Source organism: Pollicipes pollicipes, unplaced genomic scaffold (assembly GCF_011947565.3).
Source record: "Pollicipes pollicipes isolate AB1234 unplaced genomic scaffold, Ppol_2.1 Scaffold_6138;HRSCAF=7277_pilon_pilon_pilon, whole genome shotgun sequence".
In the NCBI taxonomy this organism is placed as follows: Eukaryota; Metazoa; Arthropoda; class Thecostraca; order Pollicipedomorpha; family Pollicipedidae; genus Pollicipes; species Pollicipes pollicipes.
In genome coordinates, this window is record NW_023596818.1 from 30918264 (window position 1) to 30939723 (window position 21460).

Below are 21460 nucleotides of genomic sequence, written 5' to 3' on the forward strand. Positions count from 1 at the left end.
AATCGACAGGTATGTTTTGATCATTTTCTTGATCTTGATCGCCGCGTGGCTTATGGATTGGCACGCATCTTGGCGGGCGCGTAGCTCAGAAACTAGTTAACTTAACATGGATAGGGCTTTGAACTGTACTGAATGATCTTCAAGATGATATTTCAGTTTAGAGCCCGATACAAATGTGGAACACTTCTTTTCGTTTTGCTGTTTTTTCAACTGCCTACGATAATGCATTTCTCTAAAATGTAACTCAGACTACTCGTCTTGAGTTTACCTGAGAAATTTGTGGCTAAAAATCTCAGGAAGGCTGCAAAAAGGCTGTGTATTTGGAAGCAAACCTCATGATAGGCGGAATTCGCAATTAGGTGTGATATTTTTCCTGATCGTTTGATCACCTCCTGGCGATGTCACCTTATGGCTGCTTTTGCACATGATCCAAGAGCTGTTTACAAACCTCTAGAGGGAAACCAAAAGATAAGAGTTGTCGGTTTTGTCGTCATGATTTATCGACTTGATTCTAGCGTAAGTCACTTGTTGGCTGCTTTTGAAGGCGATTGCACTTGAGAGTTTCTAGTACTAAGGGGTGTAACGCGAAGAAATGCATGTTCGAAGAAATTGGAAGGCGATATGAGGAATTGCGTTTGCAAAGTTTTGTGGTTACAAAGATTTGCGTGTGCAAAGTTTTGCGCATGCAAATCTTTGCAGCACAAAAGCTGGTCCGAACAAAGATATGCCAGTGCAGAGATTTAGATTCATGAAAATTTGTGCGACACGAACATCTACTTATAGCGTACGCAGAATCTATAAAATTATGCGTACGGAGAAATACTGCATCCTGTCACGAGCTGAACTGAAGGCTGCTACCCTCGAACTGTCCTCGTCTGGGAGCTCAGCCTGAACAGCGATCACAACCACTGTTGTCATCGACTTTTGGGGCTTTTTTGGGCATTCGAGGCCACTTGGTCAACTTCTGAGATGTCGGAAGATGCCGGGCTGGTTATATTGCCGTTGACATCAAGACACCGAAGCCAAAAGAAAAGTTAAAAACTTGGCGCGTGGCGTTTTTTTTCACCACCAGGACCTCCCTCTCAGCCTCGGATATCAAACGGAGTAGGGCCGACGGAACAGGCAGACCTGAGGAGCTTTTGTCGAGAATGGGTTCAAACTGATGACGCCCTCCAGGTGCTGTTAAACAGTGTTCCACATATGGGGGTTTGACCTGAAATAGTCATCTTGAAAACCGTTCGGTGCGGTTCACAGCCCTGCCCTTCTTAAGATCTGAGCCCCTCTTTTTTCTGAGCTACACGCCAGGAAAGAAGAGTAGTTCGGGGAGAAAATTTCAAGCCCACCCAAGCACCCAAGATGCCATAATAACGTCATTAAAATCCTGCCATTCCATTAGCCGCGCGGTGAGCAAGGCTAAGAAAAATATGATTGTCGAGTTGTTCATATCTAGCGTTCGAGAACACGACCCCCAGATATAACGTCTGTCAATTGGCTCTCAAGCAAGGTTGTGCAAGATACAATGACGTAATCAAACTACGACGCGTTGAGCAGCAAATTTACTGAACTCGTGTTGCCTAGAGCAGTTGCTGTCTTTTCCACCAAAAAGAATACCAATGGTTATAGATGGACTCATTTCATCATATCTGATGCTTGTTTCAATGTCTTTAAATGTGGAGCACTCCCTTTAGGAGGATCTCCTGGAAGATGGGCTACAAACCCACCTTTCGGAGGATGCTTCTTAGCTTGAGGAGGATGCAGGTAGAGGTGTAGCAGAACACTCGGGTTACCGATCAGATGTCTAGTCCTTTGGATTGTTCAAAAAGGCATCCCTGCAGGTATTTCGACCAAGCTATTAATATGAACGGCTTAGGAAGTCCCATTTGAGGCTTTTAACAATAACAATCCGATACCATTGTTTTTCTCCTTCATGGCATTGCTGGCTGTATCCACTGCACGGTGCGAACACAGCTTTTTTACTGGAAGAGCGGCGCCAATCAACGGGACGGGAATAACCGGTGCGTGTACAATGTACGAGAACGTAATCAAGCAATGACGCATTGGGGGGCACACTTGCTAAAAAGAGAAATTGTGTTTCTCTACATTGCATTTTCATTTTCTACACATTTTCACATTTTTTCACATTTCACTGCACTACACATTTTCTACATTTTCTCTACACATACAATTGTCTACAGCAGTCTTTTTCACTTATAGTTGTGCCAATAATTATAGGTGAGCTGATTTCATGACACCTGATGCTTGCTTCAATATCTGTAAATGTGAGTCATTCCCTCCAAGCTGAACATTGACTTCCAAACTTTATAAAGGATTGTTCGCATATGGCAGCAGTAGCAACTGCCCATGCAATCACTGGCAACAAAGTTAGACTGGCTTAATTGTCTTAGTACAGGTATTCAACTTGGCGTACTTTCATGATTCATCTTGTGTGAAAGTCCTGGAAAAGATATGGAAGAGAACTGAACTGCATGTTATTCAATTCCATTAAAATATTTTCTTGAGATTTTCAAGCCTCTCTCACTCACTCTCTCCAAAAAACCTATACCAGCATAACACAATCACCCGCTGTCATGGCACAAATATCACACAATGTGATCTGGAGATGTGAAAGAAAAAATAGAATTGTCGTTATAGTACAGACAGATAAACTAAAGTAGGAAGAGCACCCAACAATATCTAGTGCGTTGGCTGACGTAACCGAAGATACTGGCCTAAATGTGTGCTCTGTGCAGCAAATACACGCCATTCCAAGAAGTGCGATGCCAAAGCGTGTTATCTGTTAATGAACATTGGTGCTACGTCTTCAGCACACAAATGCATACATGACTCAAAGGGACAACAGGTCTGAGGCACACCACGTAAAAATTGCGCTGTAAGCTGAAGGGATACACAATACACTGGTACTTCATGTGAACTTGAAATGCTTCAAGTATAACAAATAAATATTCCTATGCCCAAGCCCAGAGAGGGTATTTAAGGCGCAAGGATAACTGAAAAATATATAGTGCATTGACTGTTAAAAAGTGATGTGGTCTGTATGAAGGATTAAGTCTATTCCAAGAAGCATGATACATGTGCGCCACACCTGTTCCGCTACGTTAGAGATATGCAACACCCTTTAGAGTACAAATCATACGTGACTGGAGCGGCAACAACCAGGGCACGCCAGATTAGGCACCCAAAATGACCTTCATTAGCATTATGATGTGTGCGGACACATACCACTGAGGCCACTTGCGTAACCTGGGAATGCTTTGAGCATGGACAAGGTGATATATATATATATATATATATATATATATATATATATATATATATAATCGCTCCAATAGTGCCCAGACGGGTAAACCAAGACAATTAAATACATACAAATGTTTACATTAGATGATGTCAAGTTGTGCTGCCCGTCTCACACATTTAGTGCAACCAAGAAGGTGTGTCCCACACCTAATTTAGCAGTATTTCTTACGAGTAATAATGGTAATATTGCATACCAGCCATGCTTTCGTGGACCAAATGGGCAAAACTGCGGCCTGCGCTAATGACCAGTGCTACAAACTGCACCTCACCGATGACGAGTAGAAACTATCTAATTTAAAAGTAACTTGTAAATGAGGCCAAAATTCCTGCGAGGTTGACACCTAGACAACATGAAAACAGCTTTCCTGTACGTGCTTGGTAAAACACCCTTTAAAGAATAGTCAAATGGAGCAAAAGCTTCGAGAAGTATGTATATTCAACTGGTAAACATTGAACAGCTTTTAAACAAACAGTAATAAACTCACATGGATAAGACAAAAGCAATAGCCTCATTCCTCTGAGAAAAATCACGAGAATGGATATATACATGGGTTGATATTTCGGCAGCATATGTTTATCTAAACAATAGCAGAAACCTTCTGCTATTAGACTTCTGCTATTGTTTTGATGAAGGCATGTTGCCGAAATATCAACCTATCTGTATCTCCATTCTCCTGGTTTTTCTCCGAGGAATAAGGCTGTCGCTGCAGCCCTATGTATGTGAATAAAGTTCCTCGCAAATGCACTGAACACCTCAAGTAATAACTTCAACGCACTGTTACGGCCCACTAAGCCATAAGCAGTTAAGAAAGGGGTGCGTTTGACCCTGATAAAGTTATTCAACGAATAATCAACCCTCTGATAATCGTCTGCGGAAATTCTCTATTTGCATTCGGCCGGTCCTGAAATTATCCACTAGATTCCTCACGAATGCGCCATGCATAGTGCATGATCACAGTTAGGCGCGGAGAAGATTCCCAGTGTTGACCAAGGTCTGGACATTAACCGAGATTTACCCTCGGCCTGCAAAATCATCTGTGATACTTCTCCGTGTTCGCAGTCCCAAGTGCCAGTCCGAAAAAGGAAATGCTCCGGAAAATTATCCAAGATTAGTCGCCGGCCGAACGCCGCACGCGCTCCAAACTCCATGTGAGCAAATGCGTTCTGGATGGAGTAACTGTCCGGACTATTGCCTTCGTCTGGGGTGTCCAATTGTACAAACTCAAACACCAGACGGAGACGACAGTTGGCACAATTATTCCATCCACGAAACCAATGCTTCTTCCATTTTTTTCCGTAAAACTGTGCACAAATACGTTGTTTGCACAATGGCCGCAGTCATGGTGTTTAAAATCTGCTGTCAGCGCTGACCAGCCCCCTTATCGGATGACCATTCGCTGACCCCAACGATACGTTCGCAATATGTTCAAGCTAAAATTGAGGTACTTAACATATCTGGTCAATGAAAGGGAATTCATAGAAAAGAAAGACACCAAGCGATGCAAATCAAAATCCCCTTCATCTTGACGCGAACAATAAAGAATCCACTTTGACTCCACACACTCGTTTTAATGGGTCGCAATCCCCTCACAGCTTGTCCAGTCACAAAGCACCTCACTGCAAACACCATGACGTAAACAGAGCGATGAAGCCGATCATCCAGAGCCGCTCTCATAACAGTGCACCCCTGCCCCGGCACGAATCTGAGCCGGTGCGTAACGATAACAGTGTAACGAGTGTCTCGTCCGGAGCTGTTTACATGGGCGGCGCCCTCGCAACGCGTCACGCTGTTACGTCACGTTAGCACGCTGGCCTGCCCCTCCACGCCTCTGTTTACGGCGATCGCAGAGGTCGGCGAGGGCTGAGCTCCATTTAAGGGGGGGGGGGGGGGAGCAGGAGCCGAGCCGGGGACGCGGGCAAGAGTGCGGGCCGCGCCGGTGTGACGATGGGAGCCGTCACCTGCGCCGGCACGTAGCCAAGGGGAGCAAACAGGGCTCAAAGACCAGCCTCCCCCCCCCGTGAGCCATGATGTAGTCACTAGATAAGGAAAGACTTCGCAGGAATCCGGTCTAAATTCGCGGGGTTGGGGAAATTTGGCATGCACCCCTCGTTGCCGGAGGGAAATACTGTCTACGTGACTGCACGTGCGACACGTACCCGTTGCACGCGTCTGGAGAGGCGTCGAAGATAGCGTTGGTTCTCCCTGAGACGAAGCCATGTTTGTCCACTTGGGCACTCGGTGGCACTCGAGCGCCGATTCCGCAAATTAGGGCGGTAGTGCAAGAAGCAGTGGCGGGTTGAAAATCCTAAGACGCTCTACGGCGACAATAGGGCCCAAACAGGCAACGACAACAGGCAAATGTTTCGGCGGCAACAAATCAACAGTTATCCATTTTAAAGGACACAGTGAACAGATTAGAACACAAACCCGTCAAAGTCATAGCGTGATGGAGTTCTACGACAGATGGCGCGATGCACGTGACACCGGCCACTTCCAAATACACATGCTGACGTTCTGGTTTAGTTAAAAAAGCGAGAAAGTCATTTCATTGAGGTTCGCATCGTGACTATTTGCAAACTGCTACTCGCTTAGTTTTCCCTCATCTTAGTTCTGCCCCTTATCTGTTCTTTGGCCCCCCAAAACGCCCCACATTTTTTCGTTTCGTGCGTGCATTTGGGACGTCATGGACTTCAATGGAACGTTGGACGCTTTTTAGAAATGTATGGACCAGCTGCAGCGTCGATAGCATTTGTGAAAGTTGTCCAAAATGGAACACCGGCTCTCGTCAATCAACTCACGCTCGACTCTGATTTTTACACGCCGGGAAAATGTTGGATTGAATTCCATTTCCATCCAAAACGGCTCCCCTCCATGGCGTCTATTCATCATTCACTCGGGATATCATTATCATCTTCATCATCAATTCCAATTACATGATCGACACCATTGTCCGATCTTTGTTTATAAATTCGAAACGGAGGCTCCAATGGCGCGCGCAAATTGGTGTCGTGACGGGGCTTCCGGGCCCCTCAGAGCGCAGCGCGCGATTTTCAGCTTCGTGGCCGAGGCGGCCGCGGGCATAATTTCGCGCAGGCGACGCCGAGCTCAGACTCGTGCCCGCCAATGTCGCCCATGACACGTATTAACCCCCCCCCCCCCCCACACCCCATTCTGTCATCGCTGGCGCCACCTATGGCGGACCGAGTCGGGCCCGGCGGGCGCACGTGCAGCTCAACTGAAGAGCCTGCGCTGTAATTGAGCCCTCCCGTGTCGGCCGACGCGCATTGTCAAAGGGCACGCGCGCTGCCTGAGAGGGCTCTCCCGTCCCGGAGAGCGTAATTGCTCGGGCCGTATGCCGCCGGATAATGCGCCCGTCACGGCCCGTCAGCCGACGATTGTTTTACCGAGGCGGACGGATGGCGGCCGGTACGGCGAATTTCGCGGCTGGCAGCACCTGAAGCGCGCTACCCACGTCTATTGTGCGCCACCCGCCGCCGCTAAACAGCGCGATTAGTTCCCGAACGGCGCTGTCCTACTTCGGAGGTACACAGGCGCACGCGGCCTGCCCGGCTGAGCCTAATAAAGCTGGTGCGCGGCGCCGACGCCAGGGCGATCGATGTGTGTCGCTCCTGCCCCCCCCCCCCCCCTCCCTCCAGCCTGCGTCCGGGTGGCGGGGAGGGGGGACACAGATGTGGAGCCGACCTCCTCGATGGCCCTCAGCGAAGAGCGTCACCTTTGTCGCGGCCGCTCGCCGTCGCCTGAGAACGACGCACGTGGCGGCCTATTAGCTTTCATGGGCTTGCTTTCGATTGGGTGATTTATGATTTAAACCGGGCACAAAGCGTCTTCAAACAATGTGCCGGGCCGGGCGTGCGCGTCGCTCATTTGCCTGCATTTGCATCGGCTGCACCGATTTGCATAAACAAATTTAGAAACGCGCTCGGATTAGAAGGGTTGCTGGCGTGCACCTGTTGTTGCTGCGCCGGCTGGCGGCGGGGCACCGGCGGCGATACATTATCGCCTCCCGTAATGAAGACTTGCACAATGCGATTATGACATGAACCTGTTAGACAAAGCGCGCAGTGTGTGAGGGGCGGCGATCGGGCTACCGGAGCACGTGCGGCGTTTGGCTTCCGCGGCCGCTCCCCCTGGAGGGTGCTGGCCAGCTTGCAGCAGCGGTCGGAGGCCTCCTGCCACGTGCTGCGGTCCCGGACGCACCTGGAATGGCGGAGGCCTCGACTACTTAAGTCGCGGCTCACGCCTTTCCAAGTAAGGTGGCGCACAGATCAGTGTCAACGCCGTGACGTGGTATACTCTCTCGTTTTCTTTCGGAGGCAGGTGGCTTATCCTTTGAAAAGCTCGGTCCAGACGCCGTGGTGGGTCTTGGCATAAAAAATAGGGCTTGCCTTCTTAGAAAGGATGAGACACCTTCCCAAATGCGACCCACGTCACTTTTGCATACTCAGTGGCAGTTAAATTTCAAATGCATGAAAAGTGCACGTGCAAGATGAAAGCTATGTGCTGTCAGATCGCAATCGGGCATAAAGAAACAAGGCGCATGACTGAGCACAAACGGGACTGCAAAGAGCAGCAGCCCCGTTTATGTTATGTTCATGAAAGTTTGAAATTTAAGTGTCTTGGAGAATTGTTCCAGGCAATGTTTTCCAGCCCTGGACACGCGCTGGGAGTCATAGGTGCTGTATCTCAGTAGCAGAGTGCCTACGTGCGCACCTACTCCTAGCTTCGTTTCGGTGTCTCTTGCCACAGCTGGCGTCAGGCTCAGTGTCGCTGACTCCCGCAGCAGTTCAGTGCGCTGAAAAATAACCCAGTCACTGCTGTACACGGGACATTGTCATCCATGAAGGAAGAGGGATGTTTACCTTGTGCGCTGATTTATAACGAGTGTTTGAAATCCTCTTTTAAACATAATAAGTATGTAGGTACAGACGGGGCCGAGTGACACGCGCTATGCCGCACGTGATTTTCTATTGCGACCGCCCGGCATCAGGAATGGATTGAGACTCTGCCCTACCGCGCAGGGCAGGGCTAGAAGGAAACGCAGATACAGATGCTAGGGCAGAAACCAAAAGAAAACAAATACAGCAATGACAGGGATCTATGTTGCAGTGCAACTCAATCAAAGAAACCTAGCTTTTTACACAACCAAAAATTTACATTAAGGAATAAGTTCATGTTCAAAATCAACTGTAATAGCGGCGGACCATCACTGTCGTAACACCAGACCACGCTCGACGCTGCTAACAAAACGGAGCACTCACGAATACACGGGCAACAACAATCACTTTTCTCGCAGTGCCTCGAGACTGTACACCAGTCACCGCCGCGGCGACGCAAAGGGCAACGTAGCCCGGCCGCTGACAGCACAGCCGCATACAGCACGGCGCAACCGCGAGAAGAGCGGTCGCGCACAGCACGGCCGCAGATAGCGCGACGGCGGGCAGCCCGGCCGCGGACAGCACGGCCGCAGATAGCGCGACGGCGGGCAGCCCGGCCGCGGACAGCACGGCCGCAGATAGCGCGACGGTGGGCAGCCCGGCCGCGTACAGCACGGCCGCAGATAGCGCGACGGTGGGCAGCCCGGCCGCGGACAGCACGGCCGCAGATAGCACGACGGCGGGCAGCCCAGCCGCGGACAGCACGGCCGCAGATAGCGCGACGGCGGGCAGCCCGGCCGCGTACAGCACGGCCGCAGATAGCGCGACGGTGGGCAGCCCGGCCGCGTACAGCACGGCCGCAGATAGCGCGACGGCGGGCAGCCCGGCCGCGTACAGCACGGCCGCAGATAGCGCGACGGTGGGCAGCCCGGCCGCGGACAGCACGGCCGCAGATAGCGCGACGGCGGGCAGCCCGGCCGCGGACAGCACGGCCGCAGATAGCGCGACGGTGGGCAGCCCGGCCGCGTACAGCACGGCCGCAGATAGCGCGACGGTGGGCAGCCCGGCCGCGGACAGCACGGCCGCAGATAGCGCGACGGTGGGCAGCCCGGCCGCGGACAGCACGGCCGCAGATAGCGCGACTGCGGGCAGCCCGGCCGCGGACAGCACGGCCGCGCGGGCTCTGAGTAGCCAAATGGGCACTTCTCAACCAGAAGGGCCCTTGAACAATTAGAGGTGCTCATTGGTAATCGGAGGCGTCCCGGGCGGTCAGTGAAGCCCTTGAACAGCCGCCGGAAACGCCGCCGGCCGAGAACTCCTTACTGGCTAGAGGGGTCCTCTGTGGGCAGAAGGGGCTTGAGCAGCTAAAACGGTGTATGAGCGACCTTGGGTGCACAGAGGTCCACGGAGACGCAGCCAGCGTCTTGGTAAGGGGATAAACAGGGTTGGCAAAGGGCCCCCTGATGGTGAAAGCTCCGCAGCCAAAATTATCAGATACAGTCTACTTGAATTCGGAGGGCACCGTTTTCTTCGTTTCAATATTGTTTACCTTCTTAACGTAATCACAAGCAAGAAGTCACGGGAAGATGCAATTCCCTTGTGTATTTTTAGGTTAATAAACAGAAGGAACCAGGTGCAAAATGACTACATGAAATGAAACACAGACGCTGTTCATTTTGCAATGGTTCGGTGGATTCTTTCGAAAACGATAGTACTGAGGGGCTTTGGCGGAATTTGTCTGGGTTCTACTTAGATAGATTGAGGCTCCGTGAACGCACCTGTCGGATCAAAATGGAGTCAAAATGTTGTATTAGTGCTGCCAAGTCATGTTGCTCCGGAGATGTTCAACCTTCGTTCCGAGTTTTGCAGTGAAAAATTACATACGCTTGTTAGGAAAATACGCACTCCCATGCACATACGCATACGTACTCCCGCGTCTTAGAAACAAAAACACGACGCCTGGCGCTGCAGCCCACTTAGGCTGCTTAGCGTCGGCTTGCAGCTAACACTAAGCGGTGGCCACCGGGTGGACGAAAACGATGGCGTACCCGAAAAACGCACCTGTAAACGCGTTAGAACATTACTTAGAAGGCTCAGATTTTTAGTCCGGGGTCTATGCCACCTGTAGGATCTTTAGATCGATGATAAGGACGGATAAGCTTTTACTGCACCGCGAAGTGATGCTGAAGTCTGGATCTGGAAATATTTTGTGTTGCTGTCACTGCCAAGCTATTCAGAAGACATGTTCCAAATTCTGCAGTTGAAAAACACGACCTAGTCTTTCCTTGGACGGCAAGAATCCGTTGCAAAAGACTTTGGAAGCGCGATTTTACGACGGCCGGTTCTGCGTGTCTGGTGTCCGCCGCCTGACGTCAGCTGCGCCGGTCAGTGCCGCTCAGTTTGACTGAAGCTGCAGCCTCGACCATCAGTGTTCTTTGTGTGTGTGAGTGCCTCCCGGCTGCTTTTCTGGCAACCCGGGAGGGGAAACCTGGTCATCTGAATGTCTTTAGAGGGATACATCATACAGCGGTCCCCTCTCCGACGTGAGAGGCCCTCTGACCCGGGAAGTTGGTCCCGGGTCGACACAGAGGTCTTCATTGCCACACAAAAATCTCTGCTCGCCACAGAGAGCCTAATAATTGGCTCGTAGACTTTAGTCAGTTCAACGGCTCCTTGCTGGAAAAGTGTGCACAGGACCCTTTCATTGTCTCATTGTGATCTCTCATCAAAAGTTCTCATATATCTCTTCATTTCGTGATCGGAGGATCCCGACCAGCGCGGGAGGCCTTCTGGCATTCGGGGTTCCGTCCGTGTCCCTGTCCAGCAAACGTTCCACTGGCTGACTCGGGGCTCCTCGCGGGTACAGAAACCCCTGTCGGGCACTGAAGGCCCTGACGGGCACATGCACTCCTCATTGCTTCAAAGGCCCTGACCAATGCCAATATCGGGCACCAGCCTTGTTCATTCCTGCGGCATGGGCCCACAAGGCTCAGACCGACACGGAGCCAACTGTTCGGTATTGGCTGCTTAGCTGGGTGCTTAGCTGATACATAGGCCCCCATCGTGTCAGATGGCCCCGTTCGGCGCAAAGGGCTCCCTGACTAGCATCCGACGGCCCGGTAATTCAGGCCGCGCCGCTTAATGCAGCCTCTAACCGGCCGTTTGGGCCCCCTCGATCGAACACTGCCACTGGCGAACCCAGGGCTCTTATCGTTGGTTCCGAAGGGCCTTTGGACCCCTCACCGGATCCCCTCGATAACTTTCTCGATAGCTGTCCCCTCGATAACTTTCCCTGGCCAACCCTGGTCCAATTGCCAACACAGAACCCTCTGTTGGGTATTCTGGGCACCTGACAGATAAAATGGGCCTCTCATCGAGTCAGGGGCCGCGACCAAAGGCCCTCATGTACCTAGGGGGCTCCCGTCGGTGCAAAGGGCCCTCAGAATTGCATTTGAGAGTCGGGCCCTGTGGTCCTCAAATCGGGCCCTGCATTGTTTATCCCGAGGGGTTCTTTAGACCCCTCTTCAGGCCCCCTCGAACACTGTCCCTGCCCGAGTCGAGGCCGCTGGCCATCATAGGATCCAGTGGTAAGCATCGAGGCCCCTGATCAACATAAGGTCCATCATTGTTTCAGGGGCCCCGACCAAGGTAAATCAAGAGGTGGGTCACATCGTTGTTTGGGAAATGGGCCCTCGGGCCAAGACCGACACGGTGCCGACTGTTCGGCATTGATGGTACCTGATCGACGTGGAAAACCTCATTGACTCTGGAGGCCCGTGATCGGCGGAAGCGGCCCCCTTGCAGGTCTTTGAGGGACGGACCTGCGGGCCGAGGCCCCTTAATAATAACTCCAATGAGCCCCTGGGGCACTTTGGAGCCTCAAATTGGGTCCTTGATCGCCTGTCCTGTTAGGCCCTAAGGGGGGGGGGAGCACGTGCACACTGTGCCCCCTGCCTACATCACTGGAGGGTCCTAAGTGATTAATGCAACCCCTACGCGGCCAAAGAGTCCGCGAATGGTTCCTAGCTCCCCTTAGTGACCAGCAGAGAGTTTGACAGGTCGCAGACCTCTCAGCAGCAGACCTCTCAGCCCCTTAAGAACCAGAGTGCCACTGGCACTCAGAGAGTGTGCACTGAGCGGCTACAAGGGGCTCACGTGTTTACCAGATGGGGCTTATGAGGCAGCAAGAGGCTGCTATTGTGTTTTTTTTTAACTTGTGTACGGCAAACACCTGTTTTTGGCTATTTTCTTTCAGTACGACCAGCTTTTCGCACTGCGCGAGCCAAAAAGAGCCCTCCGATGGGGTGCCAAAGTCCCCCGCTTACCACGTCCCCCCCCCCCACCCCAGCCAGACCCTAAAAGTGTCTTCAGCCGAAACTAGGGGACCCAATACATCTCTCGATTGAGGACTGAAGGGCCTTTTCGTTTCATTTCGGGTTGCCTGCAGGATAACACTCTGGCGACACGTCGGCCGGTGCCCCTGATCGATCCGGAGGCCCTCAGAAGGATGCATGATATATTGGTCCTCTCACTGACGCCGAAGGCCCTCTGGTCGGTACAGTGGACCCTAAATCGATGCAGCAGGGTCCCTCACCGAAGTTAAAAGGCCCTTGGTCCCAACTAGTCCCCTGGCTTAGCGGGTCCAATATATGACACAGGGACCCCCATTTGAACCTGTCTGGGTTCTGGATGAAACGGGCGGAGGCCCCCCGTCCGTTGCTGGCCCCCCTGACTGACACAGAGTCCTTCCATTGCCTCACTTTGATCCCTTGTATATCTTCTTTTGTTGCCAGATGGTTCCGACCAACGCAAGATGCTCTCTGACTTTCGGGGTTCCGTCCCTATCTCACTTAGCAGTCATAAAAGAACGCCATTGGCCAAGGGCCCCTCAAAGGCCCGAGTAGTCCCTCAGTGACTCAAAAGGCCGTACGCAACTAAAGCGGCCGATGAGAGGCCAGATAGGCGCCCTCGGCACAAAGGGCAGACAGACAACGCGGGCAGACAACGTTGAGCGGTCGCGTTGAGCAGACAACGCGGCACCTGAGCGGCCAAAGAGCCCTTGGTTATTTCCGAGGTCCCCTTAGTGTTTTGAAGGGACTTTAAAAGGCTAGACTGCCCTGAGTAGCTCTAAGGACAGCGTGCCCCTGGTGACCGGATAGGGCTTGCTGAACGGCCAGAGGAGCCCGAAGTTGCCACATGGGGTCCTCTGAACATCAAGAGGGAGCAATTTGTTATTGTTGGACTCTCATTCTGTCACAGAAACTCTTTTCTAGTGTTTCTCATCAAGCTCACTCCATTTCATCCGTGCCGGGTGAGCCGAGAAGGATCCTCCCAAAGGGCCTCTCAACCCCGGGCACCCCCAGATTTCTGGTTTTCCGGGGCCCGGAGGTCCGGACCACCGTCCCCCCCCCCTCTCCCCCTCCCCGACGCCCATAGGATCTCCAGACATAATAGTTGACGCTGGGCTCTTGCCTTCTTCAATGGTATCGTCAACCCAAACATTCTAATAGACGAATAACTCGCGATGCTTGCGGTTTTATACGTGTTTTATGCCGTTTTGTATTTGAATTCACGGATAGGCACTCATCAATGGACAAACTGTCATTGCAGCACGGGAAAAGGTACAACTTAAATACAAAATCAAATGAGCCACATTGAGATGATTTTGCCCATGTGGCGCCAAAATTTAATATTGTGATGATACGTTCTCGCGAACTTTAGCACATGCCCAGTCACGATTTAATCACGGCTTGGATGGTACGCACTTAACACATTCTCCTTGATAAAATGAACAATATCCCGTCATTGATGACATACAAATACACCGTGAATGTTGATCGGACTGGCGCGCCGTCTTCATGGCATGCCATCATTGCCGATGATCTCGTACCTCGAAGTAGACCCTAAACCAGCGACCTCCGAGGTCAGAACTTAGAATACTACACATAGAGCTCCATATACACTCAAGTGGAATTTTCAGCGCGTTACGACGTGCTAATTCCAGTTAAGACCACTATACAATGGCGACGCGTTGCTCCTAAGTGCATCGATTTGATCGATCATAACCTCCTCACAACAGCGAGATCTTCTGCTGCACGGGTCTTCAGTGAAAACCAGTGCCTCTCCAAAACAGGCGTGGTCACGGGGATTGTTCAGTGAATGGCGGTGCTATGAAAACGGAGGGGAAGACAAGAGCAAACCTACCATCAACTGACGAAAAAAGCCTTGAAGGAGGTGGGAATACACGATGAAAAAATAGGAAAGAAGCGTTTAATCCGTGGCACGATCTGGTAATACATCAGACCCACAAAGAATGCCTTTGATAGCCGCCTTCGTTTTTCTCACGCCCCAATCACGGTCCCAGCAATCTCACTGTCACCGGGCACAAAACGGCGCCGACACATCTGCCCTGTTTGCCCTTTTTGTCTGCGCCCGTGTGTGGCCCGCCGCCTCCCCACCTGCCGCCCCCCTCGGCCAGGTGAAGGGGGGGGGGGCTCGCGCACCGGGCCCCGCTGATCATGTGTCCAGCCTAATTAACCGCCTGCCAAGCGGCATTTGGCGCGCCCGATCTCGGGGAGCCGTACTGCACGCGCCGGCGGGGCGGGCGGCCGGGCAGCCGGGCAGGCCGCCCCATCGGCTACACAGCTCCCGGTCCGGCCCGGCCCGGCCATTATCCAATTACGGGCGGCAAGGTGCTGTGCAGGCGCTCCATTACCGCCCGTTAAGCAGCGCCACCGAGGCACCTCGCAGCTCGGGCCGCCGGCGGTCCGAGGGCCTCCCTGACGACAGGCACTCAGTGCCGCAGGCTCCACGGCCGGGAGAAGCACGGACCACGCCCCGCAGCCGGCTTCATAAAGTGTGTGTTTCAGAAGCTATAGCCGCAACTTGCGCGTGTTTAGTCACACCGGATAAGCACGTAAGGTGGAGATTTCGTTGCTCTGAAGTTTCTCGCGGTCTTTCGTGTGCTTCAGAGCACCAGTTGCATTGATTGGCATCTCCCTATCTTCTTAAAGCAATTCAAGAAGTCAGTAAACTTCGGATGTTTCAGGAGCAGGTTAGATTAGGTGCTTTGACGACATATTTAATAAAAAACATTAGTCTTAACAGAAGATTTACGTAAGTTGTTAAGTGCATTTGCGAGGAATATTATGCACATAGATGAGACAGCGCTGATAGCCCTGTTCATAACAGAGAAGTGCTATTCTATTCGGTACTTGACTACTGCTGCTCGTTTCGATGTTGCCGATGTTGATCTTGCATGTTGCTGCATCTATGACTCCATTCCCCTGGTTTTTCTAAGGTAAATAAGCCTATTACTGCTGGGTTATTCAACAGCGGTTTTGTCATAAATAACAGGTTGCTGGATCGTTTACTGTCGCAATTTTGGAAATATGTGCTTGTTTTTTCAGGGCGGGTATCACATAGCCAATTACGGTAAATGTGTCTTACGAAAACTAACTGAAAGCGTGCTGTCGTTATCTGACAAACAAAAGACGGCCACCTACAAAAAATAAAAGCGTTTGATTCCATGTAACTCCTTCAGGAGTCAGTTTCAACAAGCGGAACTACAACTTCGAGGCATAAAAGCAGGTGAGCAGGACCAGTTTACGGATTGACTGTTTTACTTAACTGGGTTTTAACCTTTAACTTCTTAACTGGCTTAGCTTTTTCCCTAAATTCGAACTTAAAACCAAGTGAGTTAAGTGGGATCGATCTGTTTCGGGCTTGTATGCTTGTATGGTGCGACTTGAAGCGGTCATTCCGTCGCTGTTTCATAACACTGACAACAGTTGGGCAGACACCGCCTGTCACCGGAAAGTGGCCACCCGGCCCCGACAACCACAACCCTGGAAAGTCAATAAAATTGACAGACGGCACCGCTCGGGCGCTTTGATGCGCCGCGAACGGGCGGCGTGCCCCGGCAAAAACGGCCGCTGTGCGCCGGCGGCCATCTTGCCTGCGGTCGCCCGGGCGCGCTGCGGCCGGCGCGCACTCGATAATGAGGAGCGGCGCGGTGGGAACGCAGCGCCGCTCTCCGACCGGCCGCCTAATTCGTATCTCTGAATGTGGTCTAATGACCAGGCGGTCCTCACTCCGGCCATAATTGAAACCGGCGTCGTGCTCGGCGGCGGCGGGCCGACGGCGGCGGTGCGGTGCCTCGAGCTGACCTCGTAGCGGGTCAGCTGACCTTCCGGTGACCTGCAAGTGCCCGCCGGCTAGTCAGCCTCGGGGGCGCGGAGCCGGGCGGCGCTGGAGAGGGGAGGGTTGACGGTCAAGCGAGCAGGGAGGGGAAGGGGGGGGGGGGGGCGGCCCGGGCAAAGTGCCAGCATCAGTACAGGGCTGGTCAGATCCGGAGCTCCGGAGCCAGTGAGCTCGTCTGCCGCCCCCAGCTTCTGAATCGCTTCATTCTGCCACGGATTTGCAGTCATGTCTCAAATTGCCGATATCTGAAGCAGTGAAGTCGAATGGTTCGCAGTCGTTGCTAACATGCGCGCGAGAACTTACACCTCACAATCTCGTAGCTTATTGCTGGCGGTGTTACACCCTCTCGAATAAATCTTGCAGCTAATGTAATGATAAATAATGCTGGCGGGCTCATGTTCCCTGTTAAAAAGTCTGCGGCTGGGAAGGCAGGTGAGCCCTTGACGCAGACAGCTGTTGCGATGGTCGTGCCGCCACAGTGGATGGGTTCTTGCACCTTGGCGTTCTCACGAACTCAGCCACCGCACAACCAAAGCGGCAACATCTGTGTAATTCAGTTTTGCCATAAGTGTTATAATTTATATAATAAGCGTGGTAAAAAGGGCTTCAATTCGCTGCAAACCGTAACGAACCGCCGTCAAAGCAGCAGTAAAACATCACTGGCTGTAATTTGCGTCACAGAGTTGTGTCCGGCACCAACTCCTACGCCGTGTGTGCGGCTGGGCAAATGCCATTCCACCACCGCAACAATGCTGGCAGGATGCCGCCATGGGCAGTTGCACCACTTTGTATGTGCTTATCTTGCCGTTCCCTGGTAATTCGAGCTGTGCTAGCACTTATCGGCCGGAAACTCCCGCACACGCACATACACGATGCCCATCCTTCCCGGCAATAGACTTAAAGTCCAGTCTATGTTGAGACCCTGATAAGTTCTGATTCGAAATGGTCGGTAAATGGAACGACCAAACACGGGAAATTTTAGGATATAACGCACAGTGAAAAGATGACGCAGGATTTTTAGATAGTGGAGGCCAACAGACAACATGTATCTCGCGACACAGCATGTCACTGAACTATCCATGCATCTTGAGTCGTTTTGAAACTGGAAAGCAGATGGATTAGTTCATGAAAACAATGGCATCATTCAAACAAAACATCAAACCTGCATTCAGTTGCAATTTTTTGGAAAACGTCCCTACGAAGACCGAGGGATGAAGTCAGCACTGAGACTTGCTGCGACCGAGTCTCGCAAATCACACCAGCTGCCCTCAGAACCATGACGAAAGAAGAAAAAAGCTACTCCCGCCCCCTGGGCGCCATAGCCTCTTTGGCATCCCCTCGGTAGACAGCGTGAAAAAACAAAAGCTGTCAAAGCATTCGTCGGTGTACTGGGACCGCGAGACCTATCAACGTAAACGTACGGGAGAAGGACACGCTCGCTGTCGAAGCCATAGAGCATGTGATGAATATCTGCCGCTGATTGTGACTTATCACCAGGTTAATGCATCCGGACGCTATACCCCCGGACTACGACCGACGGATTGTTATTGGGTACCATATAGATGTTCGTTAATTTTTGTATGTAAATCTGGGTGGCTATCACAGAATCCGCGCGCATTTGCTGACTCTGCAGGTAGCTCTGTTGGAACGTGAGCCGCTCTGGCCATTGTGCAGCGAGCATGTCAGTTCGCGCCTCAGACCTGGGCTTATATGGCTTGTCTTTGACCGTCGCTTTGCAAGTGAACAAGAGGACTAGGTTGAAACAGCCGCGTGGTGACATTGTGAGGCCTCTTAAAATCCCTCAGCAAAAAATCTTAGTTGAAATATTATGCTGCGGTGATCAAGACCTCTGCAACAGGTTGTCGTTAGCAAAGGCCATGTCGCAATTGTATCCCTGCAAGGCTTCTTGTCAGCTTTTTTCTGTAAAAAAGCTTGGGATGCCCCGCTAATAAATATCTGGTCACATGCAGACAGCCATCATGTAATATCAGACTTGGCCCGCAAAAGGCGCGCGGCCTTTACGTCTGACATCAACTGATTAATGGCAGCCATGGAAGTCGTCGGTCATCCCTAGTAATTAGCAGGAGTGGTTCCAGCGTCGCTTTCGTGCATTCGCCGCGTATTTTTGGGCGGATGTCATTGCTTCCTCAGCAGCAACCGAAGCAGGTGCTTGTCTCAGTTGCCCGGCCAAGAGGAAGCGTGCGGGCAGCAGAGCTCGGCTGCAGTTCAGCAGGGCTCGACTGCAGTTCAGCATGGCTCGGCTGCAGTTCAGCAGGGCTCGGCTGCAGTTCAGCATGGTTCGACTGCAGCTCAGCAGGGCTCGGCTGCAGTTCACCCGGAGGTGATAAACGCCCCCAGTCCCCGTGCTGGTAATCACCTCCAGAGCGGCGGTAGCATAAACAGATTTGCTGTTGACTTCCTGCGTGCTCCCGCCGCCTGCGCACCGGGTAATGCGTGTTTAACAACTATTTACTCAGCTGAGCATGATCCATCACCATCCGAGCGTAATTACAATATTTAGCGCTTCCTTAGACTGTGAGCGAGGCCACTCATGAATACGGGCCGGGGACGAGACGCGGAGAAGGGAAACGCGGCCGTGCGCGTCGGACGCCGCGCCGCCGGACATCGTACACGTCATCAAACGGCGGACAAGAAACAGGGCGGCGGACACCGGGTCGGACAACGGACGCATAGCCGGACAGAACGCAAAGAGAGGAAAGGCGGACACTGGGGCGAATGCCGGACATGGTAGCGGACAGCGAACACAAAGCCAGGCAGCGGACACGGAGCCGGACTACGGGCATAGTGGCGGGTAGAGGTCAGCAGGACTTAGGCGGAAAGTGCTGAGTGGCACAGCTGACGTTAAGGAGGACAGCGAACGCAGCGCAGAAGAGGTCAGATCACCCCTATTAACCATTTCTAGTAAGCTAGTTGTTGAGTTCTGAGGACACTTCAACTGTCTTGGTTATTTGCACCCATCTAATCGTTGCAAATGACATCTGACTTTGGAGAAGTAGTAGATAAGCAGCTGTCCAGAAAACTTACAACGCGCGGGGCCGGAGGCGTAACCAAAGTGGAAGGGGGAGCGGCGTCCTGGAACCTCTTGCTCCTTTATTGGGGAGCCTAACATAGCCTTTTGGACTCTGAATTGGTCTATACGTACATAAATAGACATAGCACTTTCCGCCTCCCTGATATAGAAATGTTGTTTGCGCACCTGTACGTAGCCATATAGTGTGCCCATTTCGCAAAGGGTGGTATCGCGGTACAACGGAAAACACGTGCACTGGACGTTATTAGGTACACAGTGACTTTAATGTTCCCCGAAGCGCTGAAACAGATACTTCGTGGTTGAGACAAAAACAAAGCCAAGACAAAGATATCTTCATTTTGCTCAGATGCACGATGATATTTTTCGTTTTTCAAAGCTCCGACCAATTTTCGCACAATTCTCAACCATTCAAAATCCATATATACTTCAGACGAAATAAGTGCCATTTCATTATTCAACGACATCAATAATGACAGTCTCATAGGACATTTTCAAAAGGTTCGGGGTTCGGGAGCGGTCCCTTCCTCCCCCTAGTTCACGCGAACACGGCTACCACTCAGAGGGGCTCGCCGACTGGCAAATGGGTATACAATCCAAAACAATACAGGAAAACAGCGAAGCCTGTGGAATGGGCGCGGATAGTGTTGTTTGGAGGGAAGCCATTGAGCGGGGCAGTGACGAGTGGGCTCATTTTCCGGTCTGGTGCCGCTGGCGTCGATCAGGTGGAACCGACGACAGACGGAATGCTCATTACGCACAGTAATGACGACACTGCTGCTGGTGACTGTCACTAGCCCAATCACCGAAACTTCTGCTGGTAGCTGTCACCAGCTCAGTCACCACTTCTGCTGGTGACCAGCCCAGTCACAGAAATTCTGCTGGTGGTTGTCACCAGCTCAATCACCACTTCTGCTGGTGACTGCCAGCAGCCCAATCACTGCTTTGCTACAACTCAGCAGCTGGATCACCACCTACGTGTCGTCCTGCAACCTCAACAATTCGATCACCAGTTATCCCGCGTACAGCATACACCTCGATCACTACTCCTGCTGGTGACTGCCCCTCTTCCTATAAGTGGTCCAGCCCGCTGACCGGGGAGTTTGGAGCCCAGCGGTGGCCACTGCTGCGCTGGCGGCGGCGCCGCCGCCGCCAGCCCTGGGGAGTACCCAGCGCGGCCGACAGCTGGCCCGGCGGCGCCGGGGGCCGTCTGAGGCCGGCGCGCCGCGGTAGCCGCCCACCGACTGCCGAGCGGCTTTGGTGTGACCTCGGCCGACCGAGCCAGCTGCGAAGCCGCCACCAGCCGGCCTAATGCGCGCGCCCGGCGCTGCCTGCAAACCCTACCGCCGCGCAAACAGCTAATTATATTAATTAAACTATCGTTGAAACTGCAATTTCCCGTAATAAATGGCGTAGTATCAAGTCATAACCGGCTGCATAATTATCATAATGCCGAGCTTGCACGGCGGCAAATATGAGCGAGTGCTTCCATGCCGGATATGCCGCCGTCGGCTCGGAAAAAATGGGCGCGTCGGCCTGGCGGTGGGGGTGGACTCTGGCTTCGGAGCGGAGCGTGGCCGGCCGGGCAGTGGGGGTGGACTCTGGCTTCGGAGCGGAGCGTGGCCGGCCGGGCAGCGCGGGTGGGCTCTGCTTCGGAGCGCAGCGCGGCCGGCGAGACGGGATGTGTCGGGACCGGCGGCCGGTCGATGCCGTCTCGGGTCGATAGCGACGGGAGGGGCTCGTCGGCGGCGACGGGGCGGAGCCAGGCGCGCAGAAAATCAATGTCGGCGGACGGAGCTGCCGCCTGGCGCCACCGGCGGCGGCGGGGTCGCAGCAATGTCGAGTGGTGCAGGCGGCGTCGCGGCTCGCGCGAGGTCGCGACGCGCGATAACGCTTCCTTGTGGTAGGGCTCAAAATGACTTGGTGTCGATGCGGCGCGATCGGCTGGAATCTTCGGGTCGTGTACTTTGCTGTGCACTGGGATGGCGAGCGGAG